At 37.3% G+C, this 21805-nt stretch overlaps 1 protein-coding gene and 1 long non-coding RNA gene across 2 annotated transcripts in view; one reads left to right on the top strand and one right to left on the bottom strand.

Moving 5' to 3' along the window:
- Positions 1-21805, top strand: part of dlgap1b (discs, large (Drosophila) homolog-associated protein 1b) — a 280337-nt gene that overhangs the window by 211658 nt on the left and 46874 nt on the right. The gene's annotated exons all lie outside the window — the stretch shown is intronic.
- LOC133569719 (uncharacterized) lies at positions 4220-10006 on the bottom strand. The gene is made up of 3 exons (XR_009809862.1): positions 9658-10006; positions 5599-5708; positions 4220-5483 (listed from the first exon to the last, which is right to left on the bottom strand). It is a non-coding gene; the product is annotated as an uncharacterized LOC133569719 (long non-coding RNA).

A 21805-nucleotide genomic window follows, 5' to 3' on the forward strand; every position in this document is an offset into this window, starting at 1 on the left:
ACACACAGGTCTGGCTCTAAGAATAACAAATGGGAGACTGTAGAGGACGTTGGAACTCAGAAATATAAAACACGACTGGTAGTGAAGGGAGAAGTCTGGTCATTTTCAAGAAGGATATTTAATAAGAAACTACAACTTGTAAGATGATGTCAGCCAATTCCGGAAGCTAACTCAGCTGTCCCGTCGATGAAATGTGATTTTCTTTAATTATGTTTTCACGTTTAATATGGTTTTGGCAATTTTAATTTCGACATTAGCACATGAGATATGTTTTAATTCTTGATGCGGGTTCATTGTGGGCACATAAGTGGTGGTATTTTGAGAGGTAATCATTGAAGTCGGACATCACTGAAGGCCTAGGTGGAAAACGCATAACCTACCACTGGTCCCTAGATATAGGACTAGATTTGAATCTCAGTCGCACGCTGAGATCTTTGACCAACTTTCAGCAGAAGGTCCTTAAAAATAGCAGAGCGCTCCTGTAACTCTGGCAAAATAAATAGAACTAAACAAATGTTTACTGTGGACATCTTGCGACAACCTCTGAGGAAAGGAACAGTTGTAGCCGAAACCGTCTGGGACGGTTATAAACACACAGGTCTGGCTCTAAGAATAACAAATGGGAGACTGTAGAGGACGTTGGAACTCTGGAATATAAAACACGACTAATAGTGAAGGGAGAAGTCTGGTCATTTTCAAGAAGGATATTTAATAAGAAACTACAACTTGTAAGATGATGTCAGTCAATTCCGGAAGCTAACTCAGCTGTTCAGGCGATGAAATGTGATTTTCTTTAATTATGTTTTCACGTTTAATGTGGTTTTGGCAATTTTAATTTTCACATTACCACATGAGATATGTTTTAATTCCTGATGCGGGTTCATGTGGGCACATAAATGATGGTATTTTGAGAGGTAATCGAAGTCGGATATCACTAAAGGCCCAGGTAGGAAACCCAAAGCCTGCCACTGGTTCCTAGATATAGGACCAGATCTGAATCTCAGTCACACCCTGAGATCTTTGACTAACTTTTAGCAGAAGGTCCTTAAAAATAGCAGAGCGCTCCTGTGACTCTGGCAAAATAAATAGAACAAAACAAATGTCTACTGTGGACATCTCGCGACAACCTCTGAGGAAGGCAACAGTTGTAGCCTAAACCGTCAGGGACGGTTATAAAATACACAGGTCTGGCTATAAGAAAAACACATGGCAGACTGTAGAGGACGTCGGAACTCTGGAATCTAAAACAAGACTAATAGTGAAGGGAGAAGTCTGGTCATTTTCAAGAAGGATATTTAATAAGAAACTACAACTTGTAAGATGATGTCAGCCAATTCCGGAAGCTAACTCAGCTGTCCCGGCGATGAAATGAGGTTTTCTTTAATTATGTTTTCACGTTTAATATGGTTTTGGCAATATTAATTTTGACATTACCACATGAGATATGTTTTAATTCCTGATGCGGGTTCATGTGGGCACATAAATGATGGTATTTTGAGAGGTAATCGAAGTCTGATATCACTAAAGGCCTAGGTAGGAAACCCAAAGCCTGCCACTCGATCCTAGATATAGGACTAGATCTGAATCTCAGTCACACCCTGAGATCTTTAACTAGCTTTTAGCAGAAGGTCCTTAAAAATAACAGCGCTCCTGTAACTCTGGCAAAATAAATAGAACAAAACAAATGTCTACTGTGGGCATCTCGCGACAACCTCTGAGGAAGGGAACAGTTGTAGCCGAAACCGTCAGGGACGATTATTAAATACACAGGTCTGGCAATAAGAATAACACATGGCAGACTGTAGAGGATGTCTGAACTCTGGAATATAAAACAAGACTAATAGTGAAACGAGAAGTCTGGTCATTTTCAAGAAGGATATTTAATAAGAAACTACAACTTGTAAGATGATGTCAGCCAATTCCGGAAGCCTACTCAGCTGTTCAGGCGATGAAATGTGATTTTCTTCAATTATGTTTTCACGTTTAATATGGTTTTGGCAATTTTAATTTTGACATTACCACATGAGATATGTTTTAATTCCTGATGCGGGTTCATTGTGGGCACATAAATGGTGGTATTTTGAGAGGTAATCATTGAAGTCGGACATCACTGAAGGCCTGGGTGGAAAACGCATAACCTTCCACTGGTCCCTAGATATAGGACTAGATTTGAATCTCAGTCACACCCTGAGATCTTTGACCAACTTTCAGCAGAAGGTCCTTAAAAATAGCAGAGCGCTCCTGTAACTCTTGCAAAATAAATACAACAAAACAAATGTCTACTGTGGACATCTTGCGACGACCTCTGAGGAAAGGAACAGTTGTAGCCGAAACCGTCTGGGACGGTTATAAACACACAGGTCTGGCTCTAAGAATAACAAATGGGAGACTGTAGAGGACGTTGGAACTCTGGAATATAAAACACGACTAATAGTGAAGGGAGAAGTCTGGTCATTTTCAAGAAGGATATTTAATAAGAAACTACAACTTGTAAGATGATGTCAGCCCATTCCGGAAGCCTACTCAGCTGTTCAGGCGATGAAATGTGATTTTTTTTAATTATGTTTTCCCGTTTAATATGGTTTTGGCAATTTTAATTTTGACATTACCACATGAGATATGTTTTAATTCCTGATGCGGGTTCATGTGGGCACATAAATGATGGTATTTTGAGAGGTAATCGAAGTTGGATATCACTAAAGGCCCAGGTAGGAAACCCAAAGCCTGCCACTGGTTCCTAGATATAGGACCAGATCTGAATCTCAGTCACACCCTGAGATCTTTGACTAACTTTTAGCAGAAGGTCCTTAAAAATAGCAGAGCGCTCCTGTGACTCTGGCAAAATAAATAGAACAAAACAAATGTCTACTGTGGGCATCTCACGACAACCTCTGAGGAAAGGAACAGTTGTAGCCGAAACCGTCTGGGACGATTATAAAACACACAGGTCTGGCTATAAGAATAACAAATGGGAGACTGTAGAGGACGTTGGAACTCAGGAATATAAAACACGACTAATAGTGAAGGGAGAAGTCTGGTCATTTTCAAGAAGGATATTTAATGAAAAACTACATCTTGTGAGACCATGTCAGCCAACCCCCGGAAGCTAACTCAGCTGTCCCAGCGATGAAATGTGATTTCCTTTATTTATTTTTTCATGTTTAATATGTTTTTTTTGCAATTTTAATTTTGACATTACCACATGTGATATGTTTTGATTGCTGATGCGGGTTCATGTGGGGACATAAATGATGGTAGTTTGAGAGGTAGTCATTGAAGTCGGACATCACAGAAGGCAGAGGTGGCAAACACACAGTCTGCCACTGGTCCCTAGATATAGGACTAGATCTGAATCTCAGTCACACCCTGAGATCTTTGACTAGCTTCTAGCAGAAGGTTTTTAAAATAGAACAAAACAAATGTCTACTCTGGACATCTCGCGACAACCTCTGAGGAAGGGAACAGTTGTAGCCGAAACCGTCTGGGACGGATATAAACACACAGGTCTGGCTATAAGAATAACAAATTTCAGACTGTAGAGGTCGTTGGAATTCTGGAATATAAAAAAAGACTAATAGTGAAGGGAGAAGTCTGGTCCCTAGCTTTCTGGAAATGTGTCTCCCAAACAATTCAGTTGAAGATCCCTGCCATAGACCCTTCCCCCGTGCAAAGAGCAGGAGAAGGAGATGAATGGGCAAAGGAATGTGGGAGACAAACGAGCACTCGGCGGGAGAGTGGGAATGTCGGCGCTCCCATTGTTCCTCCCCTGTGCTCCTGTAGGGACTGGATGTCAGAGGAGGGGTGTCGAAAGTCACACCTGAGAGGCCGACGGGTTCGCATGTTGTCTTCGCATGCGCTGCCATCTTGCCTCCGTCTGGCAGGATGTTTAGGCTCACAGGTCACGATTTGCCGAGTGCATGTGCAGATTTTCTGTCCAAACTTTCCACGTTTCGGCAAATTTCCCCAGCTCCCACCCCCTGGCTTCTGCTACTAGGAGACGTTCTGACGTTGGCTTTTTGGGCCCAGATGGCTTTAGCATGCCTCTGGCTGTGGATTAAGGTTCGCCAGTGTCTCCTTTCTTCCCCAACATGTGCGAGTGGTCCGGACAAAGAACGTCAAAAGGAGGGAGGAATGCAGGAGGGACGGTGGGTGGAATGGGGGTCGGGTTTAAAGGGGCTGGTGGGGGTGGGGGGGGGATGGGGGGTTACGCTTGAAACAGCACCCGCCGCTGATGTTTCACAGCATTCCTGAATGACTGCAGGAAACTAAAACCCACTCGGCTTTTCTTTTACTTCCTTAGTCATTAAGAATCATCTTCTGTGAATCATCAGGGTTCTCTTTCGTGAACAAAGTGAACTTTTGTCTACGTTTGAATTTAAATAGCAGGCGCAGTGATCCGTCATTCAATGACACAACATTGCTATTGTTTTTGTTCCAGCCCACACTTACTTTGAAATGTTCCTTTCCCCTCTGACTACTCAGCACTAGGGATGTTTGATGCTGCCGGTTCCGATACATCTATGAGTGAGATCGGCCGATACCGGTACCAATACCAATCACATGCGGTCCGTGGACCTTCCGTTCATTCTATTTCTAATTCTTAAACGCAGATTAAAAAACAAAATTAGGGATATTTTTCAATTTTGTGCTGTTTTCCTTTTATGGATTTTTTTAATTTTTCCAGATAAACACAAACATCGAAAATAAATCATGCGTGGTTATCTGTGTGATGACAAATTAAACCAGAAGGGTTTGTGTAGATCCGTGTACTTTCCGTTCATTCTATTTCCAATTCTTAAACGCAAATGGAAAAGAAAAAAAAAATTGCGAAATTTTTTAATTTTTATTTCAATTTTGTGCTGTTTTCCTTTGATGGATTTTTTTATTTTCCAGCTAAATACAAATATTGAAAATACAATCATCTGTGTGATGACAAAATGAAACAAAAAAGTCCAGGTACTTTCCGTTCATTCTGTTTCTAATTCTCAATACGCAAATCAAAAAACAAAATTAGGGCTGTTTTTCGATTTTTATGAGGTGGCGACTTGTCCAGGGTGTACGCCGCCTTCCGCCCGATTGTAGCTAAGATAGGCACCAGCGCCCCCCGCGACTCCAAAGTGACAATTGGTAGAAAATGGATGGATGGCAGATTTTGAAACAAACAAAAAGGGGTTGATTTTCATTAAAATATTGCTATAAAATTGGATTTTGTGTTGTTTTCCTTTTTAAGGATTTTTTTGTTTTTCCAGCTAAACACAAAAATCGAAAATAAAATCATCCAAAATGCAAAAATGCGTTGTTGTCTGTGTGATGACAAATTGAACCGGAAGGGTCCATGTAGGTCCGTGTACTTTCCATTTATTCTACATTTTACAATCATGGCCACCAGCAGCGAGAGCGATTCGGACTGAGAAAGCGACGATTTCCCCATTAATTTGAGCGAGGATGAAAGATTGGTGGATGAGGAAAGTTAGAGTTGAGGACTAGAAAAGAAAAAAAAGACAGGGCAGTGTTATTAGACACATTTACTAGGATAATTCTGTAAAATTCTTTATCTGCTTGTGTTACTAGTGTTGTACTGAGATTATACTGTCGTACCTGAAAGTTGGGTGCGGCCACGGGGGTGGTGACTGCCAGTGTCTCTGAGGGAAGCCACGCAGCTGCCTCTTTGACAGGTGCACGAGGAACGACGCAAGCTCCGCTCATGTCTGCGGTAAGAGTCGATTTATTACCACAATTTTCTCACCGAAACCTGATGGTTGACATATGGTCAGGAACCATGTTCGCTTGACCGCTCTGTTCCATAGTAAAGCTTCACCTTCGGGAATGTAAACAAGGAAACACTGGCTGCGTTTGTGTTGCTGCAATACACCGCTTCCCACCTACATCGTTCTTCTTTGACGTCTCCATTATTAATTGAACAAATTGCAAAAGATTCAGCAACACAGATGTCCAGAATACTGTTTAATTGTGCGATTAAAGCTGACTACTTATAGCCGGGACCGGGCTGGAAAAAGGTGTCCGCTACAATCCGAGACGTCATCATACCGACGTTTTCAACAGGATACTTTGCGCGAAATTTAAAATTGCCATTTAGTAAACTAAAAAGGCCGTATTGGCATGTTTTGCAATGTTAATATTTCATCATTGATATATAAACTATCAGACTGCGTGGTGGGTAGTAGTGGGTTTCAGTAGGCCTTTAACTTCACTTCACTTGCTGTTTCTAGCTGGTTTAGCAGCTATAGCAGTTTGTTTGTTGTTTTCATGCCCACTTCTGCTTGCTTGCTCTGTTCCATAGAAAAGCTTCACCTTCGGGAATATAAACAAGGAAACAACGGCTGTGTTTGTGTTGCTAAAGGCAGCCGCAATACACCGCTTCCCACCTACATCGTTCTTCTTTGACGTCTCCATTATTAATTGAACAAATTGCAAAAGATTCAGCAACACAGATGTCCAGAATACTGTGGAATTGTGCGATTAAAGCAGACTACTTATAGCTTGGATCGGGCTGGAAAAAAGTGTCCGCTACAATCCGAGACGTCATCATACCGACGTTTTCAACAGGATACTTTGCGCGAAATTTAAAACTGTAATTTAGTAAACTAAACCGGCCGTAGTGGCATGTTTTGCAATGTTAATATTTCATCATTGATATATAAACCAGCAGGTGGGTAGTAGTGGCTTTCAGTAGGCCTTTAACTTCACTTTACTTGCTGTTTCTAGCTGGTTTAGCAGCTATAGCGGTTTGTTTGTTGTTTTCATGCCCACTTCTGCTTGTTTGCTCTGTTCCATAGTAAAGCTTCACCTTCGGGAATATAAACAAGGAAACACCGGCTGTGTTTGTTTTGCTAAAGGCAGCCGCAATACACCGCTTCCCGCCTACATCGTTCTTCTTTGACGTCTCCATTATTAATTGAACAAATTGCAAAAGATTCAGCAACACAGATGTCCAGAATACTGTGTAATTGTGCGATTAAAGCAGACTACGTATAGCCGGGATTGGGCTGGAAAAAAGTGTCCGCTACAATCCGAGACGTCATCATACCGACGTTTTCAACAGGATACTTCACGCGAAATTTAAAATTGCCATTTAGTAAACTAAACCGGCCGTATTGGCATGTTTTGCAATGTTAATATTTCATCATTGATATATAAACTATCAGACTGCGTGGTCGGTAGTAGTGGGTTTCAGTAGGCCTTTAACTTCACTTCACTTGCTGTTTCTAGCTGGTTTAGCAGCTATAGCGGTTTTTTTTGTTGTTTTCATGCCCACTTCTGCTTGCTGTCTGGCGTGAGTAGATATTTAATAGTCGACAGCATATGTTTGTTCGCAGGACCAGTCACCGCTCAGCCTTCCCAGTTTCATTTTATGGCTTACTTATTGCGCTCTGCGGCGGCGTTGTCGGCAAAAGTTGTCATGCTTCCGTCAGCAACGTGCGATGTGTCAGGACGGCGCTCTTGAGCAAGGCCGGTGGGAAGAGAGCGCGGTGAAAGCATGCGTGAGATGCGTGGGCGTGTTCCGCTTAGCGCTCAGGCACTAATGCTCAGGTTTCTGCGCCGCAGAGCAGCTGGAATGCGAATGAAGTGAAGGACGCGGGGCGGAAAAGTTTATCCCAAAGTCTCCCTTTTTTTTCTTTTTTTTTTTTTTATACCTCTTTATTTAAGCAGAGTGACCATGCCCTCGTTCTCTCCCTGTCAGCCCCCGGCAGGCACCAAACAAAAGAATGATGTGTGCCTCCATGTGCTTGTGCACACGTCAAAGTGGAGCTCATTCCAAAGAAGGAACAATTGAAAGGCCTGAAGCTGTCCCCGGGACACTTGCAATGAGACAACCCACACCACGTGGACCACGAACAAGTTCAGAAGAGTTCTTATTACAAACCCCGTTTCCATTCGAGTTGGGAAATTGTGTTAGACGTAAATATAAACGGAATACAATGATTTGCAAATCCTTTTCAATCCATATTCAGTTGAATGCACTACAAAGACAACATATTTGATGTTCAAATTCACAAATAATAATTAACTTAGAATTTCATGGCTGCAACACGTGCCAAAGTAGTTGGGAAAGGGCATGTTCACCACTGTGTTACATCACCTTTTCTTTTAACAACACTCAATAAATGATTGGGAACTGAGGAAACTAATTGTTGAAGCTTTGAAAGTGGAATTCTTTCCCATTCTTGTTTTATGTAGAGCTTCAGTCGTTCAACAGTCCGGGGTCTCCGCTGTCGTATTTTACGCTTCATAATGCGCCACACATTTTCGATGGGAGACAGGTCTGGACTGCAGGCGGGCCAGGAAAGTACCCACACTCTTATTTTACGAAGCCACGCTGTTGTAACACGTGCTGAATGTGGCTTGGCATTGTCTTGCTGAAATAAGCAGGGGCGTCCATGAAAAAGACAGCGCTTAGAGGGCAGCATATGTCGTTCCAAAACCTGTATGTACCTTTCAGCATTAATGGTGCCTTCACAGATGTGTAAGTTACCCATGCCTTGGGCACTAATACACCCCCATACCATCACAGATGCTGGCTTTTCAACTTTGCGTCGATAACAGTCTGGATGGTTCGCTTCCCCTTCGGTCCGGATAACACAATGTCGAATATTTCCCAAAACAATTTGAAATGTCGACTCGTCAGACCACAGAACATTTTTCCGCTTTGCATCAGTCCATCTTAGATGATCTCGGGCCCAGACAAGCCGGCGGCGTTTCTGGGTGTTGCTGATAAATGGCTTTCGCTTTGCATGGTAGAGCTTTAACTTGCACTTACAGATGTAGCGACAAACTGTATTTAGTGACAGTGGTTTTCTGAAGTGTTCCTGAGCCCATGTGGTGATATCCTTTAAAGATTGATGTCAGTTTTTGATACAAAGTCACGGTCATTCAATGTTGGTTTCTGGCCATGCCGCTTACGTGGAGTGATTTTTTTCCAGATTCTCTGAACCTTTTGATGATATTATGGACCGTAGATGTTGAAATCCCTAAATTTCTTGCAATTGCACTTTGAGAAACGTTGTTCTTAAACTGTTTGACTATTTGCTCACGCAGTTGTGGACAAAGGGGTGTACCTCGCCCCATCCTTTCTTGTGAAGGACTGAGCATTTTTTGGAAAGCTGTTTTTATACCCAATCATGGCACCTACCTGTTCCCAATTACCCTGCACACCTGTGGGATGTTCCAAATAAGTGTTTGATGAGCATTCCTCAACTTTATCAGTATTTATTGCCACCTTCCCCAACTTCTTTGTCACGTGTTGCTGGCATCAAATTCTAAAGTTAGTGATTATTTGCCCAAAAAAAAAATGTTTATCAGTTTGAACATCAAATATGTTGTCTTTGTAGCATATTCAACTGAATATGGATTGAAAATGATTTGCAAATCATTGTATTCCGTTTATATTTACTTCTAACACAATTTCTTAACTCATATAGAAACGGGGTTTGTAGATTTAAGTCCGTATCGGCCACACGTAGTCTCATCGATGAATGATTCTAGAATCTGAAGGTTCCTAGAAAGCTGACTTGCAAGACGTTCTCCATTAATCAAGGCCTTGCCTTCAGTGCCAAGCATGTTTTCCTGACAGGCAGGTGACCTGGATTTTCTGCTAGGAAGGTAGTTTAAGTGAACATGTTGCAGGTAGTCTTGTACCTTGCGTTGTGATCCTCAGCAAGAACACACGTTTCCTCTCCAGCAGGCTAAATATAGTCCTGTGAACGTTGCCACCCGCACACTGAGGGTCTGTTCCAGCTCTGGCATCTGGAGTTCACAACCCCTCCCCTTCCCCTTTGCCTTGACTGACCTCTGACCCATGTGGCCGAGCGCTCAGGTACCAGAATACCCTTTTTTTACTTAGAGGAAACACGAGACCTCGAAAGTTGCCCGGCGTCCATGCCCGGTGGACGTTTCCCCCGGTCTGTGAGGACGTAGCCATTGTTGTCTTGTAATGTCAGACGCTGTGAAGCTCTCGTCTTCTGACCGTGTCCCGAGGAAGCCTTTGACGGACAAACTGGTTGGTCGAGTTTTTGTTATGAAACGTCTGGAAACATGACAGCGTGTTTTTTTTTTTTAAGCTGCAGTGTATGTGTCATGATCCGCTGCCCGGATCCTGTCTTATTCTGGTTTTGGTTCCGTCTTTGTATCATATTCTGTTGGAGTTTGACTTCCTTAGTTCCTGGTGGCACTTTCTGTTTGTTCTGTTGCCGTAGACACGCATTATTGTCACCTGCCTCTTGTTTTTGATTCACACCTGTTTGTAATCACTGTCTGTATTTAAGCCTGCCTTTTCCGTTCACTCGTCCTCGCCTCGTAGTTTGGGTTTCACAAGTGACGACTCAGTTTCTGTATTCAGACTCGCTAGCTTCTGCGCTAAGCCTTTGTTTTTCCTCTAGCTCCCATGCTAGTAATTTTTGGTTTTGTATCATATTCTGTTGGTGTTTGACTTCCTTAGTTCCTGGTGGCACTTCCTGTTTGTTCTGTTGCCGTAGTCACGCATTTGTGTCACCTGCCTCGTGTTATTGATTCACACCTGTTTGTAATCACTGTCTGTATTCAAGCCTGCCTTTTCCGTTCACTCGTCCTCGCCTCGTAGTTTGTGTTTCACAAGTGACGACTCGGTTTCTGTATTCAGACTCGCTAGCTTCCGCGCTAAGCCTTTGTTTTTCCTCTAGCTCCCATGCTAGTAGTTTTTGGTTTTGTATCATATTCTGTTGGTGTTTGACTTCCTTAGTTCCTGGTGGCACTTTCTGTTTGTTCTGTTGCCGTAGTCACGCATTATTGTCACCTGCCTCGTGTTATTGACTCACACCTGTTTGTAATCACTGTCTGTATTCAAGCCTGCCTTTTCCGTTCACTCGTCCTCGTCTCGTAGTTTGTGTTACATGCAGTTTGGGTTTCACGAGTGACGACTCGGTTTCTGTATTCAGACTCGCTAGCTTCCGCGCTAAGCCTTTGTTTTTCCTCTAGCTCCCATGCTAGTAGTTTTTGGCTTTGTATCATATTCTGTTGGTGTTTGACTTCCTTAGTTCCTGGTGGCACTTCCTGTTTGTTCTGTTGCCGTAGTCACGCATTATTGTCACCTGCCTCGTGTTATTGACTCACACCTGTTTGTAATCACTGTCTGTATTCAAGCCTGCCTTTTCCGTTCACTCGTCCTCGTCTCGTAGTTTGTGTTACATGCAGTTTGGGTTTCACGAGTGACGACTCGGTTTCTGTATTCAGACTCGCTAGCTTCCGCGCTAAGCCTTTGTTTTTCCTCTAGCTCCCATGCTAGTAGTTTTTGGCTTTGTATCATATTCTGTTGGTGTTTGACTTCCTTAGTTCCTGGTGGCACTTCCTGTTTGTTCTGTTGCCGTAGTCACGCATTAGTGTCACCTGCCTCTTGTTTTTGACTCACACCTGTTTGTAATCACTGTCTGTATTTAAGCCTTCCTTTTCCGTTCACTCGTCCTCGTCTCGTAGTTTGTGTTACATGCAGTTTGGGTTTCACGAGTGACGACTCTGTTTCTGTATTCAGACTCGCTAGCTTCCGCGCTAAGCCTTTGTTTTTCCTCTAGCTCCCATGCTAGTAGTTTTTGGTTTTGCCTTTTGTGCTTAGTGCAAGTTTTCTGTTTCTTTGTCTGTTTTAAGATTTTAAATAAATCATTATTCCTTAACTGTAACTGCAGAGCTGCACTTTTATCGTGAATTACTCTCTCCTTTTAACAGGAGTATGCAACGTAGTCAACGGAACTCCTTTTGAGACAAAATCTGTTGGTATTAGGGTTGTTGTTTTTTGGTACCAGTACCAAAATGGGCTTCAATACTTTTCTAAATAAAGGTGACCACAAAAAACTTTATTTCAGCAAAATTTGCACGGTATTTTATACATATGTTTCTTATTGCAATCAAATAACAAATTAGGCCTTAAATAAAATAGTGAACATAATAGATAACTTGTCTTTTAGGTGTAGTAAGTAAACAAACACAGGTTTGGATTTCGCAATTGACGTATGCAGTAACATATTGTGTCATTTATCCTTCCATTATTTTGTCAACATTATAAGGGACAAGCGGTAGAAAATGGATTATTAATCCACTTGTTCATTTACTGTTAATATCTGCTTACTTTCTGTTTTAACATGTTCTATTTACACTTCTGTTAAAATGTAATAATGACTTATTCTTCTGTTGTTTGGATACTTTACATTAGTTTTGGATGATACCACACATTTGGGTATTGATCCAATACCAAGTAGTTACAGGATCATACATTGGTCCTCAGGTGTCCAGGGATGTATTACCTGAGTTTATAAACATAATAAAAATGTAATATAAGGAAAAAAAGATTTTACGATGATAAAAAAATGTAGTATGGACCAGCTACGCTCTTGTACTTAGTATCGTCATAATGAATATCAGTGTAGGGACTAGTGTTGTCCCAATACCAATATTTTGGTACTGGTACCGGTACCCAAATTTATTTTGATACTTTTTGGTCCTTTTCGATAATTTTCTAAATAAAGGGGACCACAAAAAGTGGCATTTTTGGCTTTATTTTAACAAAAAATCTTTGGGTACATTAAACATATGTTTCTTATTGCAAGTTTGTCCTTAAATAAAATAGTGAACATGTACCGGTACCAAACATTTTTTTGATACTTTCCGGTACTTTTCGATACTTTTCTAAACAAAAGGGACCACAAAAAATGGCATTTGTTATTGCAAGTTTGTCCTTAAATAAAATGGTGAACAGGTACCGGTACCAAAACATTTTTTGATACTTTTTGGTACTTTTTGATACTTTACTAAATAAAGGGGAGCACAAAAAAGTGGCATTTTTGGCTTTATTTTAACAAAAAATCTTAGGGTACATTAAACATATGTTTCTTATTGCAAGTTTGTCCTTAAATAAAATAGTGAACATGTACCGGTACCAAACATTTTTTTGATACTTTCCGGTACTTTTCGATACTTTTCTAAACAAAAAGGACCACAAAAAATGGCATTTGTTATTGCAAGTTTGTCCTTAAATAAAATGGTGAACAGGTACCGGCACCAAAACATTTTTTGATACTTTTTGGTACTTTCCGATACTTTTTGATACTTTTCTAAATAAAGGGGAGCACAAAAAAGTGGCATTTTTGGCTTTATTTTAACAAAAAATCTTTCTTATTGCAAGTTTGTCTTTAAATAAAATAGTGAACAGGTACCGGTACCAAACATTTTTTTGATACTTTCCGGTACTTTTCGACACTTTTCTAAACAAAAGGGACCACAAAAAATGGCATTTGTTATTGCAAGTTTGTCCTTAAATAAAATGGTGAACAGGTACCGGCACCAAAACATTTTTTGATACTTTTTGGTACTTTCCGATACTTTTTGATACTTTTCTAAATAAAGGGGACCACAAAAAGTGGCATTTTTGGCTTTATTTTAACAAAAAATCTTTGGGTACATTAAACATATGTTTCTTATTGCAAGTTTGTCCTTAAATAAAATAGTGAACAGATACCGGTACCAAAACATTTTTTGATACTTTTTGGTACTTTTTGATACTTTTTGATATTTTTTGATACTTTTCTAAATAAAGGGGACCAGAAAAAGTGGCATTTTTGGCTTTATTTTATCAAAAAATCTTTGAGTACATCAAAAATATGTTTCTTATTGCAAGTTTGTCCTTAAATAAAATAGTGAACAGATACCGGTACCAAACATTTTTTTGATACTTTCCGGTACTTTTCGATACTTTTCTAAACAAAAGGTACCACAAAAAATGGCATTTGTTATTGCAAGTTTGTCCTTAAATAAAATGGTGAACAGGTACCGGCACCAAAACAATTTTTGATACTTTTTGGTACTTTCCGATTTTTTTTTATACTTTTCTAAATAAAGGGGAGCACAAAAAAGTGGCATTTTTGGCTTTATTTTAACAAAAAATCTTTCTTATTGCAAGTTTGTCTTTAAATAAAATAGTGAACAGGTACCGGTACCAAACATTTTTTTGATACTTTCCGGTACTTTCCGACACTTTTCTAAACAAAAGGGACCACAAAAAATGGCATTTGTTATTGCAAGTTTGTCCTTAAATAAAATGGTGAAGAGGTACCGGCACCAAAACATTTTTTGGTACTTTCCGATACTTTTTGATACTTTTGTAAATAAAGGGGAGCACAAAAAAGTGGAATTTTTGGCTTTATTTTAACAAAAAATCTTTCTTATTGCAAGTTTGTCTTTAAATAAAATAGTGAACATGTACCGGTACCAAACATTTTTTTGATACTTTCCGGTACATTTCGACACTTTTCTAAACAAAAGGGACCACAAAAAATGGCATTTGTTATTGCAAGTTTGTCCTTAAATAAAATGGTGAACAGGTACCGGCACCAAAACATTTTTTGATACTTTTTGGTACTTTCCGATACTTTTTGATACTTTTCTAAATAAAGGGGAGCACAAAAAAGTGGCATTTTTGGCTTTATTTTAACAAAAAATCTTTCTTATTGCAAGTTTGTCTTTAAATAAAATAGTGAACAGGTACCGGTACCAAACATTTTTTTGATACTTTCCGGTACTTTTCGACACTTTTCTAAACAAAAGGGACCACAAAAAATGGCATTTGTTATTGCAAGTTTGTCCTTAAATAAAATGGTGAACAGGTACCGGCACCAAAACATTTTTTGATACTTTTTGGTACTTTCCGATACTTTTTGATACTTTTCTAAATAAAGGGGAGCACAAAAAAGTGGCATTTTTGGCTTTATTTTAACAAAAAATCTTTCTTATTGCAAGTTTGTCTTTAAATAAAATAGTGAACAGGTACCGGTACCAAACATTTTTTTGATACTTTCCGGTACTTTTCGACACTTTTCTAAACAAAAGGGACCACAAAAAATGGCATTTGTTATTGCAAGTTTGTCCTTAAATAAAATGGTGAAGAGGTACCGGCACCAAAACATTTTTTGGTACTTTCCGATACTTTTTGATACTTTTGTAAATAAAGGGGAGCACAAAAAAGTGGAATTTTTGGCTTTATTTTAACAAAAAATCTTTCTTATTGCAAGTTTGTCTTTAAATAAAATAGTGAACATGTACCGGTACCAAACATTTTTTTGATACTTTCCGGTACTTTTCGATACTTTTCTAAACAAAAGGGACCACAAAAAATGGCATTTGTTATTGCAAGTTTGTCCTTAAATAAAATGGTGAACAGGTACCGGCACCAAAACATTTTTTGATACTTTTTGGTACTTTCCGATACTTTTTGATACTTTTCTAAATAAAGGGGAGCACAAAAAAGTGGCATTTTTGGCTTTATTTTAACAAAAAATCTTTCTTATTGCAAGTTTGTCTTTAAATAAAATAGTGAACAGGTACCGGTACCAAACATTTTTTTGATACTTTCCGGTACTTTTCGACACTTTTCTAAACAAAACGGACCACAAAAAATGGCATTTGTTATTGCAAGTTTGTCCTTAAATAAAATGGTGAACAGGTACCGGCACCAAAACATTTTTTGATACTTTTTGGTACTTTCCGATACTTTTTGATACTTTTCTAAATAAAGGGGAGCACAAAAAAGTGGCATTTTTGGCTTTATTTTAACAAAAAATCTTTCTTATTGCAAGTTTGTCTTTAAATAAAATAGTGAACAGGTACCGGTACCAAACATTTTTTTGATACTTTCCGGTACTTTTCGACACTTTTCTAAACAAAACGGACCACAAAAAATGGCATTTGTTATTGCAAGTTTGTCCTTAAATAAAATGGTGAACAGGTACCGGCACCAAAACATTTTTTGATACTTTTTGGTACTTTCCGATACTTTTTGATACTTTTCTAAATAAAGGGGAGCACAAAAAAGTGGCATTTTTGGCTTTATTTTAACAAAAAATCTTTCTTATTGCAAGTTTGTCTTTAAATAAAATAGTGAACAGGTACCGGTACCAAACATTTTTTTGATACTTTCCGGTACTTTTCGATACTTTTCTAAACAAAAGGGACCACAAAAAATGGCATTTGTTATTGCAAGTTTGTCCTTAAATAAAATGGTGAACAGGTACCGGCACCAAAACATTTTTTGATACTTTTTGGTACTTTCCGATACTTTTTGATACTTTTCTAAATAAAGGGGAGCACAAAAAAGTGGCATTTTTGGCTTTATTTTAACAAAAAATCTTTCTTATTGCAAGTTTGTCTTTACATAAAATAGTGAAAAGGTACCGGTACCAAACATTTTTTTGATACTTTCCGGTACTTTTCGACACTTTTCTAAACAAAACGGACCACAAAAAATGGCATCTGTTATTGCAAGTTTGTCCTTAAATAAAATGGTGAACAGGTACCGGCACCAAAACATTTTTTGATACTTTTTGGTACTTTCCGATACTTTTTGATACTTTTCTAAATAAAGGGGAGCACAAAAAAGTGGAATTTTTGGCTTTATTTTAACAAAAAATCTTTCTTATTGCAAGTTTGTCCTTAAATAAAATAGTGAACATGTACCGGTACCAAACATTTTTTTGATACTTTCCGGTACTTTTCGATACTTTTCTAAACAAAAGGGACCACAAAAAATGGCATTTGTTATTGCAAGTTTGTCCTTAAATAAAATGGTGAACAGGTACCGGCACCAAAACATTTTTTGATACTTTTTGGTACTTTCCGATACTTTTTGATACTTTTCTAAATAAAGGGGAGCACAAAAAAGTGGCATTTTTGGCTTTATTTTAACAAAAAATCTTTCTTATTGCAAGTTTGTCTTTAAATAAAATAGTGAACAGGTACCGGTACCAAAAATTTTTTTGATACTTTCCGGTACTTTTCGACACTTTTCTAAACAAAACGGACCACAAAAAATGGCATTTGTTATTGCAAGTTTGTCCTTAAATAAAATGGTGAACAGGTACCGGCACCAAAACATTTTTTGATACTTTTTGGTACTTTCCGATACTTTTTGATACTTTTCTAAATAAAGGGGAGCACAAAAAAGTGGCATTTTTGGCTTTATTTTAACAAAAAATCTTTCTTATTGCAAGTTTGTCTTTAAATAAAATAGTGAACATGTACCGGTACCAAACATTTTTTTGATACTTTCCGGTACTTTTCGATACTTTTCTAAACAAAAGGGACCACAAAAAATGGCATTTGTTATTGCAAGTTTGTCCTTAAATAAAATGGTGAACAGGTACCGGCACCAAAACATTTTTTGATACTTTTTGGTACTTTCCGATACTTTTTGATACTTTTCTAAATAAAGGGGAGCACAAAAAAGTGGCATTTTTGGCTTTATTTTAACAAAAAATCTTTCTTATTGCAAGTTTGTCTTTAAATAAAATAGTGAACATGTAACGGGACCAAACATTTTTTTGATACTTTCCGGTACTTTTCGATACTTTTCTAAACAAAAGGGACCACAAAAAATGGCATTTGTTATTGCAAGTTTGTCCTTAAATAAAATGGTGAACAGGTACCGGCACCAAAACATTTTTTGATACTTTTTGGTACTTTTCTAAATAAAGGGGAGCACAAAAAAGTGGCATTTTTGGCTTTAGTTTAAAAAAAAATCTTTCTTATTGCAAGTTTGTCTTTAAATAAAATAGTGAACAGGTACCGGTACCAAACATTTTTTTGATACTTTCCGGTACTTTTCGATACTTTTCTAAACAAAAGGGACCACAAAAAATGGCATTTGTTATTGCAAGTTTGTCCTTAAATAAAATGGTGAACAGGTTCCGGCACCAAAACATTTTTTGATACTTTTTGGTACTTTCTGATACTTTTTGATACTTTTCTAAATAAAGGGGAGCACAAAAAAGTGGCATTTTTGGCTTTAGTTTAACAAAAAATCTTTCTTATTGCAAGTTTGTCTTTAAATAAAATAGTGAACAGGTACCGGTACCAAACATTTTTTTGATACTTTCCGGTACTTTTCGATACTTTTATAAACAAAAGGGACCACAAAAAATGGCATTTGTTATTGCAAGTTTGTCCTTAAATAAAATGGTGAACAGGTACCGGCACCAAAACATTTTTTGATACTTTTTGGTACTTTCCGATACTTTTTGATTCTTTTCTAAATAAAGGGGAGCACAAAAAAGTGGCATTTTTGGCTTTATTTTAACAAAAAATCTTTCTTATTACAAGTTTGTCTTTAAATAAAATAGTGAACATGTACCGGTACCAAACATTTTTTTGATACTTTCCGGTACTTTTCGATACTTTTCTAAACAAAAGGGACCACAAAAAATGGCATTTGTTATTGCAAGTTTGTCCTTAAATAAAATGGTGAACAGGTACCGGCACCAAAACATTTTTTGATACTTTTTGGTACTTTTCTAAATAAAGGGGAGCACAAAAAAGTGGCATTTTTGGCTTTAGTTTAACAAAAAATCTTTCTTATTGCAAGTTTGTCTTTAAATAAAATAGTGAACATGTACCGGTACCAAACATTTTTTTGATACTTTCCGGTACTTTTCGATACTTTTCTAAACAAAAGGGACCACAAAAAATGGCATTTGTTATTGCAAGTTTGTCCTTAAATAAAATGGTGAACAGGTACCGGCACCAAAACATTTTTTGATACTTTTTGGTACTTTCCGATACTTTTTGATACTTTTCTAAATAAAGGGGAGCACAAAAAAGTGGCATTTTTGGCTTTAGTTTAGCAAAAAATCTTTCTTATTGCAAGTTTGTCTTTAAATAAAATAGTGAACAGGTACCGGTACCAAACATTTTTTTGATACTTTCCGGTACTTTTCGATACTTTTCTAAACAAAAGGGACCACAAAAAATGGCATTTGTTATTGCAAGTTTGTCCTTAAATAAAATGGTGAACAGGTACCGGCACCAAAACATTTTTTGATACTTTTTGGTACTTTTCTAAATAAAGGGGAGCACAAAAAAGTAGCATTTTTGGCTTTAGTTTAACAAAAAATCTTTCTTATTGCAAGTTTGTCTTTAAATAAAATAGTGAACAGGTACCGGTACCAAACATTTTTTTGATACTTTCCGGTACTTTTCGACACTTTTCTAAACAAAAGGGACCACAAAAAATGGCATTTGTTATTGCAAGTTTGTCCTTAAATAAAATGGTGAACAGGTACCGGCACCAAAACATTTTTTGATACTTTTTGGTACTTTCCGATACTTTTTGATTCTTTTCTAAATAAAGGGGAGCACAAAAAAGTGGCATTTTTGGCTTTATTTTAACAAAAAATCTTTCTTATTGCAAGTTTGTCTTTAAATAATATAGTGAACTTGTACCGGTACCAAACATTTTTTTGATACTTTCCGGTACTTTTCGATACTTTTCTAAACAAAAGGGACCACAAAAAATGGCATTTGTTATTGCAAGTTTGTCCTTAAATAAAATGGTGAACAGGTACCGGCACCAAAACATTTTTTGATACTTTTTGGTACTTTCCGATACTTTTTGATTCTTTTCTAAATAAAGGGGAGCACAAAAAAGTGGCATTTTTGGCTTTATTTTAACAAAAAATCTTTCTTATTACAAGTTTGTCTTTAAATAAAATAGTGAACAGGTACCGGTACCAAACATTTTTTTGATACTTTCCGGTACTTTTCGATACTTTTCTAAACAAAAGGGACCACAAAAAATGGCATTTGTTATTGCAAGTTTGTCCTTAAATAAAATGGTGAACAGGTACCGGCGCCAAAACATTTTTTGATACTTTTTGGTACTTTCCGATACTTTTTGATTCTTTTCTAAATAAAGGGGAGCACAAAAAAGTGGCATTTTTGGCTTTATTTTAACAAAAAATCTTTCTTATTACAAGTTTGTCTTTAAATAAAATAGTGAACATGTACCGGTACCAAACATTTTTTTGATACTTTCCGGTACTTTTCGATACTTTTCTAAACAAAAGGGACCACAAAAAATGGCATTTGTTATTGCAAGTTTGTCCTTAAATAAAATGGTGAACAGGTACCGGCACCAAAACATTTTTTGATACTTTTTGGTACTTTCCGATACTTTTTGATACTTTTCTAAATAAAGGGGAGCACAAAAAAGTGGCATTTTTGGCTTTATTTTAACAAAAAATCTTTCTTATTGCAAGTTTGTCTTTAAATAAAATAGTGAACATGTAACGGGACCAAACATTTTTTTGATACTTTCCGGTACTTTTCGATACTTTTCTAAACAAAAGGGACCACAAAAAATGGCATTTGTTATTGCAAGTTTGTCCTTAAATAAAATGGTGAACAGGTACCGGCACCAAAACATTTTTTGATACTTTTTGGTACTTTTCTAAATAAAGGGGAGCACAAAAAAGTGGCATTTTTGGCTTTAGTTTAAAAAAAAATCTTTCTTATTGCAAGTTTGTCTTTAAATAAAATAGTGAACAGGTACCGGTACCAAACATTTTTTTGATACTTTCCGGTACTTTTCGATACTTTTCTAAACAAAAGGGACCACAAAAAATGGCATTTGTTATTGCAAGTTTGTCCTTAAATAAAATGGTGAACAGGTTCCGGCACCAAAACATTTTTTGATACTTTTTGGTACTTTCTGATACTTTTTGATACTTTTCTAAATAAAGGGGAGCACAAAAAAGTGGCATTTTTGGCTTTAGTTTAACAAAAAATCTTTCTTATTGCAAGTTTGTCTTTAAATAAAATAGTGAACAGGTACCGGTACCAAACATTTTTTGATACTTTTTGGTACTTTTCTAAATAAAGGGGAGCACAAAAAAGTAGCATTTTTGGCTTTAGTTTAACAAAAAATCTTTCTTATTGCAAGTTTGTCTTTAAATAAAATAGTGAACAGGTACCGGTACCAAACATTTTTTTGATACTTTCCGGTACTTTTCGACACTTTTCTAAACAAAAGGGACCACAAAAAATGGCATTTGTTATTGCAAGTTTGTCCTTAAATAAAATGGTGAACAGGTACCGGCACCAAAACATTTTTTGATACTTTTTGGTACTTTCCGATACTTTTTGATTCTTTTCTAAATAAAGGGGAGCACAAAAAAGTGGCATTTTTGGCTTTATTTTAACAAAAAATCTTTCTTATTGCAAGTTTGTCTTTAAATAATATAGTGAACTTGTACCGGTACCAAACATTTTTTTGATACTTTCCGGTACTTTTCGATACTTTTCTAAACAAAAGGGACCACAAAAAATGGCATTTGTTATTGCAAGTTTGTCCTTAAATAAAATGGTGAACAGGTACCGGCACCAAAACATTTTTTGATACTTTTTGGTACTTTCCGATACTTTTTGATTCTTTTCTAAATAAAGGGGAGCACAAAAAAGTGGCATTTTTGGCTTTATTTTAACAAAAAATCTTTCTTATTACAAGTTTGTCTTTAAATAAAATAGTGAACAGGTACCGGTACCAAACATTTTTTTGATACTTTCCGGTACTTTTCGATACTTTTATAAACAAAAGGGACCACAAAAAATGGCATTTGTTATTGCAAGTTTGTCCTTAAATAAAATGGTGAACAGGTACCGGCACCAAAACATTTTTTGATACTTTTTGGTACTTTCCGATACTTTTTGATACTTTTCTAAATAAAGGGGAGCACAAAAAAGTGGCATTTTTGGCTTTAGTTTAGCAAAAAATCTTTCTTATTGCAAGTTTGTCTTTAAATAAAATAGTGAACAGGTACCGGTACCAAACATTTTTTTGATACTTTCCGGTACTTTTCGATACTTTTATAAACAAAAGGGACCACAAAAAATGGCATTTGTTATTGCAAGTTTGTCCTTAAATAAAATGGTGAACAGGTACCGGCACCAAAACATTTTTTGATACTTTTTGGTACTTTCCGATACTTTTTGATTCTTTTCT

Source organism: Nerophis ophidion, linkage group LG15 (assembly GCF_033978795.1).
Source record: "Nerophis ophidion isolate RoL-2023_Sa linkage group LG15, RoL_Noph_v1.0, whole genome shotgun sequence".
NCBI classification, from domain to species: domain Eukaryota; kingdom Metazoa; phylum Chordata; class Actinopteri; order Syngnathiformes; family Syngnathidae; genus Nerophis; species Nerophis ophidion.